Consider the following 11,103-nt stretch of genomic DNA (forward strand, 5'->3'; position numbering starts at 1 on the left):
ATTCATAAAAGCCAGAACCTGGAAACAGTCTAGATGTCCTCCCCAACCAAGTACTGCATAAAAAATACATGGTACATACATTTACAAAATGGAGTATTACTCAGCCATAAAAAATGGCATCCTGAAATTTGCAGGCAAATGGATGTAACTAGAAAAAAACATATTGAGTGAGGTAACACAGACCCAGAAAGGCAATCATGGTATATGTTCATTCATAAGTGCATATTATATATAAAGCAAAAGATAACCAGGCTACAATCCACAGCCCCAGAGAAGCTAGGTAACAAGGAGGGTTCTAAAAGAGAAGAGATGCATGGATCTCCCTGGGAAGGTTACATAGAAGAGGTCTCCTGGGTAAACTGGGGGCAGGGGAATGGGGAGGGGATGTGGGATGGGAACATGAGAGATTGGGTTGTTACAGTTAGGGAGGGGACAGAGAGGGAGAGCAGTTAAACAGATATCTTTATAGCAGGAGTCATTATGGGATTAGGGAAAATCTGGTGCTAGGAATATTCCTAGGAATCCACAAGGATGACCTCAGCTCAGACTCCTAGCAATATAGGAGAAAGTATCCAAACTGACCTTCTCCTGTAATCATATTGGTGACTATCCTAACTGCCATCATAAAACCTTTATCCAGGAACTGGTGGAAGCAGATGCAGAGGTCCAGAGCCAAGCACTGGGCCAAGCTCCAGGAATCCAGTAGAAGAGAGGGAGGAGGGATTATATGGGCAAGATAGATCAAGATCATGATGGAGAAACTCACAGTGACAGCTGACCTGAGCTCATGGGAGCTCACGGACACTAGACTGACAGCTAGGGAGGCTGCATGAAACCTACCTAAGCCCTCTGCATGTGGGTGACAGTTGTGTAGCTTGGTCCTAGCATCGGGACAAAGATAGGTCTCTGGCATGAGCTAACTTTTTGGAACTCATTCTTTCTTGTGGCCTGCCTTGCTCAACCTTGTTGCAGTAGGGAAGAGCTTGGTCCTGCCTCAACTTGACATGCCAGGCTTTGTTTACTCCCCATGGGAGGCCTTACCCTTTCTGAGGAGTGGATAGAGGTGTGTAGAAGGGAGCCAGGGGGATAGAATGGAAGGAAAGGAAGGAGGGAAAACTTTGGTTAGTATGCAAAATAAATAAATAAATTGCAATAAAAAGGAATTCTTTGAGATACAGTTTAAGAGCTGAAATAATATGTATAGCTACAGTTAAGTCACTTAGACAAGGTTCTTGAACGAGAAGGTACACCCATGTATTTGGATGTGCCTTGTTCTTCCCTGAATACCTTTGTATTTTTAATAAAACTGCTTAGGACTGATCTAGACCCCATGAACGTGGGTGTCAATGAGGAGGCCTTGGAAATCTATGGGGCCTCTTGTAGTAGAGCAGTACTCATCCCTAGCATAAGAATGGACTTTGGGAGCCCATTTCACATAGAGGGAAACTCCATCAGTGCAGTCGCATGGGGGAGGGCCTAGGCCCTATCCCAAAGGATATGACAAATTCTGAATATCCCCCCATGGAAGGCCTCACCCTCCAGGGGGAGCAGAAATATTATGGGGTAGGTAGGGTGTTACTGGGGGCTGGGGCCCAGGGGCAGAGGAGAAGGAGAGGGAACTGGGATTGACATTAAAACAATCTTGTTTCTGATTTAAATAAAAAATGGAAAAAAAGAAGAAACTCTTTGTTGATAAGCTTCACAGGACATGTCCGGAAATTATTTTTCCAACAAAGCCAAGAATCTGGCTTTATCTGAGTGAGGTATTCCTTAGACTTCTGGTAGCAGTTCTAAGCTCTGCTTCCTTTTGCACTGCAGCCGATATTTGAGCTTTTGAAATAATTTGTCTCTCTGTGTATATATTTCAATCTTTTTTATATTCTTTCTTTCAATACTTCCTTTCATATGTAAGGTATTTTTATGAGAGTGAGATGTTTTATAACATTTTCATGAAAATAAAGCTTAGCAATATATTCAATCTATACATATGAAAATCAAAATGGGTTTGTTTTATATATGTGTGTGTGCATGCGTGTGTGGGAATCTATGTGTGTCTATGCTATGTTCTGTATGTGGTTGTTCAGGTATGTGGATAGTGCTGTTTGTGTACATGGGTATAACAGATAGAGGTCAATGTCAGATGTCATCTACATTATTTTTGAATGTCTTATTGAACATAAAATTTACTGATTTGACCACACTCTCTAATGTAACAAACTCTGGTTATCCCCCTGCCTCTGCTTCCCTATAAGGATTACCAGGGCAGGTGTGCACCCTATCATATCTCCCTACTTCTATTTCTCACAAGGGTGTTAAGAATGTACTTGGATACTAAGGCTTGTGTGGCAAGCACATTGATGACTGAGTCATCTCTCAAAACCTCTGATTTTTTTTTTTTTTTTTTTTGGTATGTGAAATGTTATCAACACATTATCTACTCTGTTGTTGACTCTGTCGACATAAGTGATCTTCCCAGTTAATCTTCGCAGAGGAATTAATAAGAACACACTACTATGCCAAGTTGCCATCAGACTTTTAACTATGAACTGTGTATAAGCTTTGCTTTTGACTGATTACATTTTTTCCTTGCGACCAAACTAGCCCTCAGTTTCTATATGGCAAGATAATTGTTTTAAAATATTTGTAACTATTTTCTCTCAAATTACATTTTCCTGTGCTTAAGTTATGTCTCACTTCCTGTAATAAGAGAGATAAGTAGGTGTTCCATATATCCAGTCACATAAGAATAGTGAGGATCTTGATCTCACTATTTCAAAGATTTAGAGATTCACTTGGAACATCGTCTCTATAATGCAAAGTGAAGCACTTGTCCAGCTCTGAGTCTAAAGGCAATCTTCATAGGATCAATGAAGAAGGTCTAGTCAATAAACAAGAATGTAGGACAAATGTTTGTTTCTGAGAGACCGGAATGGTGAAAGAAACAGCATAGCCTCCAATAACACTACAACACCACTGACAACAAGAATAGATGAGATTGGGGAAATACAATTGCAGAAGCCAATGGATGTCCTTTCCTGGTGTAGCTGGGGAATGTAACAAGACTACTACGTGGAATGATGTGTATGAGAACAAGTCCAGGTTAGGCATATGCATTGTGTATCTAAGCACATGCCTATAGTGAAAACCTTACTCAGTTGGTTTCCAGAGAATCCTGAATGACTAAAGATGAGAATGAGATCTATATATTGTGATCTAAACAGAGATATACCTCTATGGCTTCGAAACACAAACATGCTGGGTATTGGTGGCCCATGCCTTTCATCACAGAACTTGGGAGGCAGAGGCAGGCGGATCTCTGTGAGTTCGAGGCCAGCCTGGTCTCCAGAGCGAGTGCCAGGACAGGCTGCAAAGCTACACAGAGAAAACCTGTCTTAAAAAACCAAAAAAAAAAAAAAAGAGACAAAGAAACACAAACACAAAGTGCTAGTGGGATTAATTATGCATAAGTTCAAGTAACCCACACCCATCTTCAAATATTGGCTTTCTATCAGCCTTTTCAAACTGAAGAGAAAATCCGCAGAGAAAACTGGGGCATATTATCCTTAAGTTGGCTGAGATAGATTGTGTGGGATCTAGAGAAAGGAGGCTTAATATATAAATTAAGTTCAGAAACAGGAAAATGCAATTACTGAGATTCATTGCCACTGCATGCAGGTGCTTATCCGGGGATTTCTAAGAATCCCTGTGCAGTAAAATGCAGTGCAAACCAGCAACAACAGCAGACATGAATTAGAGCCAAGGCATCTTGGGACAAAAGCCTGTAACCCGGAGGGAAGGAGCACGCATTCGTGAAGCAGACACTCAGAAGCCACAATGGGTTTCTGAAGCAGTGGCGCACTGTGTTGGGTGCTGCTTGTGAAGAGTTCTGTGGACTGCTTTCAATGTCCTCGAAAGTTCCATAGGTACTGACAGCAGCTGAAGAAAGTGAATTCATTATAGGATTTTCATGATTTATTCTTAAGGTATGACTTCCTGAAAAGACTGAAACTTTTCCTAGAGCAGGAAGCACAAGTCTGTCAACACCAGCAGCTGCTCTGTATCCAGGGAGACCATTATCTGGAAAAAGTCACCTGCTTAGTCTTTCACAACTAACATACCTGATTCTAGGCTTCCTCTGCTCACTTTAAGGGAAGAGCATTTCAAAAATGAATGAAAACACAAAAAGGGCCAGTGCCTTTCCTTTGCTTTGATAAGAAGGATAAGCATCACCGATACAGCTGCAGAATTCAGAAAACAGACATTTTAAAAACATTATGCATCCATACCCAGTAAGAAAGGCACTAGTCACGCGTGACTAGCATGACTAAGAACCTCATCTTTCCTTTTTTGTCAGTTTTGGACTCAGGGTCTTGCACATGCTGGGCAAATGTTCTACCATGGAGATAACCCTTAATTTTGTTTAATTTAGAGATAAAGGACAGGTGCCAGATGCATATAAATTAATTATTTTGGTGGGACAGCAGTTCATTTGAACTCATGAAAATGTGGCATCTGGGAATGGGGAGATGGTTCAGCAGTAAAAATTTACTGTACAAGGTTGAGGACATGAATTTGCATGCCCAGAACCCACATCTACCTGGACATGGTAATGTACATCTGTAATCTCAGGGCTCCTACAGTGAGATGGAGATGGAGATATGAGAATCCGCTGAAGATCAATGGCCATCTAGCTTGGCATATGCATCAATTTTAATAAGAAACTAGGACTCTGATAGCTGGGATACTAGCATAGGACTGATCCAGACCCCAAGAATGTGGGTTTCAATGAGGAGACCTCGGAAATCTACGGGACTTCCTGTAGTAGTTCAGTACTTATTCCTAGAATAGGTATGGACTTTGGGAGACCAATCCACATAGACGGATACTCCCTGAGAGAAGACACACAAGGCTGGGCCTAGGCCCTATCCCAAAGGATATGATAGACTCTGATGACCACCCTATGGAAGGCCTCACCCTCCCTGAGGAGCAGAAAGGATATGTGATAGGTAGAGTTTTAGTTGGGGGGGGTAAGGGAGGAGGGGAGGGAGTGGGAGCTGGGAGTGACATGTTAAACAGTCTTGTTTCTAATTCAAATACAAAAGATGGAAAATTAAAAAAAGAAACTAGGTCTCCCAAGGTAGACATAACCAACAGTACCCAAGATTGACCACACCCTTCACAAACAGACATCTACATTCACACATGAAGGAATACATACAGACATATCATACACAGATACACAGATTTGAAAATATGTGGCAGATGGATCTGGTGAGTGTGCAATATGAGATTTTAAAGATTTACACTATAAAATGCATCAACCTTTCTATATTGAATGAATACATGGACAGATTAAATCTTGGTGTTTCATTGATTATGTTAAATAAGTGTCATGCATTTTTGTTCACTTTTAAAGTGTGTTCTAGGAAATTTTAAATGGTATATAAATTCACAGTGCATTTCTTTGGGTTAGTTCTGATATGTTGTATAGCACCAAACAAGTCAAGAAAACGTCTATTTCTTGTACAACTTAAATTTTGAGCTTGACATCCATTGCTGCTCCATATATACCAAAGTGAGTAGCTCGTCCACACTAAAAAAGAGAGATTACTTTCTCTCACCAATGTATTTCTTATTCAAATTCTATAGAAAATGTGAGAGAAAAGGAGAAATAAATCACACAAATTAAGACACAGCAGCTGATAGATGAATTAGAATTGTAACCTACATTTTCAAACTATAGTACAGATCATTCAAAGTCATTTAAAATTAATCTAAATGAGCATGAATTTCCATAGCCTTATTTTTATGCTTTAATAGTTTTGTGAGGATTAAGGATTATAATATGGGAAAGAATTAAGGCAGGTGGAGATGACCTATGAAAGGCCGAAGGACAGAGTTAGAAACTTGCACATTTGACTCTAGCACTTACTTTCAATCCTTATAGTAGATGGCAACTCAATTTCCTTATAATTTCAAAGAGATGGAGATATCACTCCAATAGTAGCTTGCCTGCCGATCATTCATGGAACTCTGGGTTCAATTCCAGGCATTGGATAAAACTGGGTATGATACTCATGCTACTAATCCCATCCTTTGGAAGGATAATAGCTTCAAAATCATCCTCAACCATACTGTAATTTTGAAGCCAGTCTGGGGCACATGAAACTCTCTCTCTCAAAAAAGTTTATAATACAAAGAACCAACTAGGAAGATGGGATACGAAGATGTGCAGGGAATTTGTATTCTGTGGATCACTATGTGATGCAACTGCCAGTATTTTCACATCAAAAGGTGTTCTGCAGAATGGAAAGCAATGATGATTCAGAGCTGATTATCTGCCATTCAATCTGAGGCTCCTTAAATCTTTTTCCCCCTTCTGTTGTCAAGAATCCTGTCTTCCTGGAATCAGGTCATAGCTTTGGGAATGCCTGTGTAACATCCAAGGTCAGTGTAGACAGGTGGCATAGAATTAAAGGTCATGGAACCTGACTTATCAGTGATTGAAGGAAGAGGTTGAACAGGGGAGCTTAAATGAATTTCTCAACAACAGAAAGATGCAGCAGCCATGAGCCTGAGAACACAGAGCTATTTTAAATTAATGTGTGATGTTGTATCTGGCTATCATTAGACAACTCTAATTCTCATAATGTTTCACAGTTTTCTTTCACTCTAGAGAACTTGCCAAACTTTTATAACACTCAGGTATTTCTAGTACTGTCAATATTATTTCAAATTTATTTGTTTGGTCAATTTTCATGTCTGGCTTCATCTTAATGCCAACTTAAAGGTTTTTAAAATTTTATTTGTGTATTTGAGTTTTGCTTCTTTGAGACAAAGTCTTCCTATGAAGCTCAAGCTGTCCTCAAACTTGTGACACCCTAGCTTTAGCTTCCTGAGAACTAGGATTACATTCCTGAGCTTCCAGTGCCATCTTGGAGGAGCTTTGGAATGTATACCAGCATTTGGGGGTATAGATCATTAGGTTGAATGCTGCCTAGCATGAAGGATGCTCTGGGTTCTATGTCTGCTATTTCATTAATTGGGTGTGGTGTATACCCTGTAATGTAATTATGGCACTTGGGAGGTAGAGGTAGCAAAGTCAGGAGTTCAGGTCATCTTTACCTAGAAATCAAGTTGGAGGACATGCCTATGCTTCAAGAAGCTGTATCTCAAAACAGAAATATAAGGCCACAGAGATGGCTAAGCATTTAAGTGCATGTACTGTTCTTCCAGAAAACCTGAGTGAAATTCCCAGCACCCACATCAGGCATCTCTCTACTCCATATAACTCCATCTCCAGGGGTACCTTTCAATCCTGGCATCTGTGTATACATGTAGCCATGTGCACATATTCATGGACAGAAATATACATACAATTAAAAATAATAAAAATAAATTTATAAAATTAAAAAGTTATACACATATATTTACTAGGATTATGTCCAAACTACATGTCACAGATTAAATGGCTGTGCTGTGATTCAGTGAAAGGTATCTACTTACTCTGTTAAAGAAATGGTAAAGGGCAGCTAGCAATAAAAATTGATTCAGTCAGATCACAGCAGATAATGGGTATGTATTAAAAGTTAGCAGACCATTTTATTCTTATTTCCTTTGATAGCACAATACCAAACATTATTGTGGAACCTCTATCTTCTTGACTCTATATATTTACAGCCATTATTTTATACTTTAGGCCTTAGCAGTCAGCACAATCTGTGTTTCTGTTCACAATCATTATTTTTAAAACATGAACAACAAATTCTGAAAGGCAATTTATGGTAATTTATTATAGGTTCCCCTGGTCAGTAACTCAGGGGAACCCATACATGAAGCATAATGGTGATACATGCTTTTGTTTCTATGTTGTTTCTTCTTTTGTTTTTGTTTATATTTTTTTTCTAGAACTAAGAAGCAAACCCAGAGCTTTGCTCTTGCTAGGCAAGTTCTTTACCATTGAACTAAGCCCCCAATTCAGCAGATAGCTTTCGTTGAGAAGTCAGAAAAAAAAGTTTTATATTGTAAGGGAGTAGAAGTTAAAGGAGAATCGGCAAATGAAAGTAATTAATTCATAAGAATGATGGAGTAACACCTGAAATGATAGAAGAACTACTGGATTTTATTCTCTTCAGTGATTCAATTATGAGGGAATTATACTCTGTGATTATGGTTGCTTAGCACAACATCTCAGTCTCCTTCATTGCTTATTCAAAGGGTTAGACAGTTGTGTGACCTTGTTCATGTCCCTATGCAGCCTTAATAGGCTGAATTCGTTTCTGTTTCTAGTTATTCAGATACAAATTGCACCATAGTTCCCAGCAGTTCTCCCTTGAACCTTTTCTATTTCTCTCTTTTTATTTAACAAAGCAAGAAGGGAGTGATATGTCTTCTATCATATGTGGCTGGGACTGTATGCTTTACATGTGGGACTTACTCACTGGGATGGAATGGTGCTATTTCTAAATAGTTCGCTCTTCTTCTGCCTCTCCCTCTATTTGTGACCACTCCCCTCTGCCCTTTGTGGTGTGTGTGTGTGTGTGTGTGTGTGTGTGTGTGTGTGTGTGTGTGATATTTTTTTATGCTTCTGGGGATCAATTCTAGAGTCTCATATATCCTAGGCAAGGTTTACATTACTGAACTACATACCCAGACCTCATAGCCAGGGTGATCATATCTATTGTTTGAGAACACCTTAAAAACATGATTAAATTTGTTCTAGAAAACTTGAAATGTTAAGGAAACTGGTAAACTGGAGAATAAAACATTCTTTTTCCTGGCTCATCATTTCAATTAGGTTAAAAACTTAGATATAATTCTCCATATCCACAGTGAAAAAGAAAAAATCTTCCAAACCTTAACTATAAGAAAAAATTAAACTAATAATTCTCTTACTGCAAAATATTTAGTAATTGCCACAATTTCTATTGTTCTACAACAAGGCATTGCATAGTTAGCTTTTGCTAGATGAAGTTATTTCATTTGATCAATGAGAACTTAATCAATCAAATGGACTAGCATGTTTCGACATGCCAATTTGTGATAAAACTTCTCTCCTTCCTAGTAAGCAACAAGCATTGGGTAGCCACAGTACATGGTCTGAACAAACTACCAGATCCATGACCTGGAGCAGAACTTCCAGCTTCAGGTGGTTCAAATTTATCTGACCATGTTAGTTGAAAGCATATTAGTTCACAGAAAACATATTACACAATATTATCTTGGTAAAACCTAACCAATATAAATACCTAGATAAATCTATTGAGGGTTCCATGTATCACCAGTGTCATGTGTGTGTGTATGTACTTTATCAAAAACATAAATCAAGTTCAGAAATGATAAAAGTGTCTTACATTTCTCACATTTCTATGACAAAATATTATAGACTATATAGCTTAAAAATGAAAATTATTTTCATAGTTTTCAAGGCTGTGAGACAAAGATTAGGATATCACAATGATAAGGATCTATGGAAGGCTGTCTTCCTATCTTGCCACCCTTTCATATGTTCCCATAAAACAAGAGAAAGAGGGAAGGATCAAGAAATGTGGAAGAGAGAAAGAGAAACAGATACTGAGAATACACCTGCCTATGACTCTGCACCTTCAAATGTCACATAGGGCTTCACCATGAATTTTGAGTGGATATAAGCATTTAGTATAGAGCAAATAAAGACCTATAGAATTAAGTTTACCTGATAGTATTTTGTGAAAATGTCTAAGCAAATTATTTAATTATGCATTACACTGACAAAGAGTAAAGATTGGAACAAATCAAATATTTTGTAGACCTATTCAATTGATAATCAAAATTTACATAAATATTAAAGAACTGAAATTGTTTTTAAACAATCCTCACCTAGAATTTGTGGCTTCAAGATTGGTAGTTGCCATAGATCTGACATGTGTCTCTGATTTATGGATAATTTTAGAGCATTCTGGCAGGTCATGCATTTACATTCTAATGAAATATAGTCACCAACATACAACAAAAGAAAAATCCTAGTAAATACAAGGCAATAAAGGAAATGTCCATTGCTTAGGATGGAAAATCCTACTAGAAGTTTTAAAAGCATGACTGGAAAGATTCTTGGGAATGATAAAGGATATTCTGATAGTACTTGTATACTTAAGTGTGGTGCTTTAGTAATATGCATAATGTATGTTTTTATGTATTATGCATGCATGTGTGTGTATGTATGCGTGTGTATTATGCATTGTGTGTACATATTGTAGGCAAACTATTGCAGCTAGCCTTCTTTTTCTTTATTTTGGGGGGGATTCTAGACAGGGTTTCTCTGTGGCTTTGGAGGCTGTTCTGGAACTCACTCTGTAGACCAGGCTGGTCTCTGAACTCACAGAGATCCACCTGCTTCTGCCTCCCAATTACTGGGATTAAAGGTGTGTGCCACTATCACCTGGCTAGCCTTCTTTTTCTTATAACCCTTATAATCATCCAAGAGATAAAGTTGAGAGGAAGAAATCTAGTTCACTGGGAACTAGTAATGCTTTATCGCCAAGATTTAAAAGAATGATAATGGCGGTAATGATTTATGAGAAAATTGAAGAGCATAGCCTGAGAGCAGAAGCTATGATACAAAGGGTTATCTACCTAGATGTGCTATCACAAGAATTAGGTTGCTTTCCCCTGACGCTTCTGCAAGAGTTCAAAAACCTATGAGCACCATAATCTCACAAATACCCAGAGCAGCAGTGTGCTGTAGCTGCCTTATTTGGTATGCTAGAATCAAACCCCTCTTGAATATACCTCTAGGGCATAATGGGATTTGGGTTTCATTTTAATGTTGTTCATCATACAATAAGTAAAACTACTTTAAGTATAAAAACAGTCATATACAGACACACTGTTGATACCAGATACCAGCCACCCCTGCTGACTTCAGGGGTCATCAGCCTCCAAAGCCACAGAGAAACCCTGTCTAGAATCCCCCACAAAATAAAGAAAAAGAAGACTAGCTGCAATAGTTTGCCTACAATATGTACACACAATGCATAATACACACGCATACATACACACACGCATAACTATTTGAAAATAGTGCAGAAAGTTCCATATATATATATGAAACTACACAGATAATGA

This window comes from Cricetulus griseus, chromosome X (assembly GCF_003668045.3).
Source record: "Cricetulus griseus strain 17A/GY chromosome X, alternate assembly CriGri-PICRH-1.0, whole genome shotgun sequence".
Classification (NCBI taxonomy): domain Eukaryota; kingdom Metazoa; phylum Chordata; class Mammalia; order Rodentia; family Cricetidae; genus Cricetulus; species Cricetulus griseus.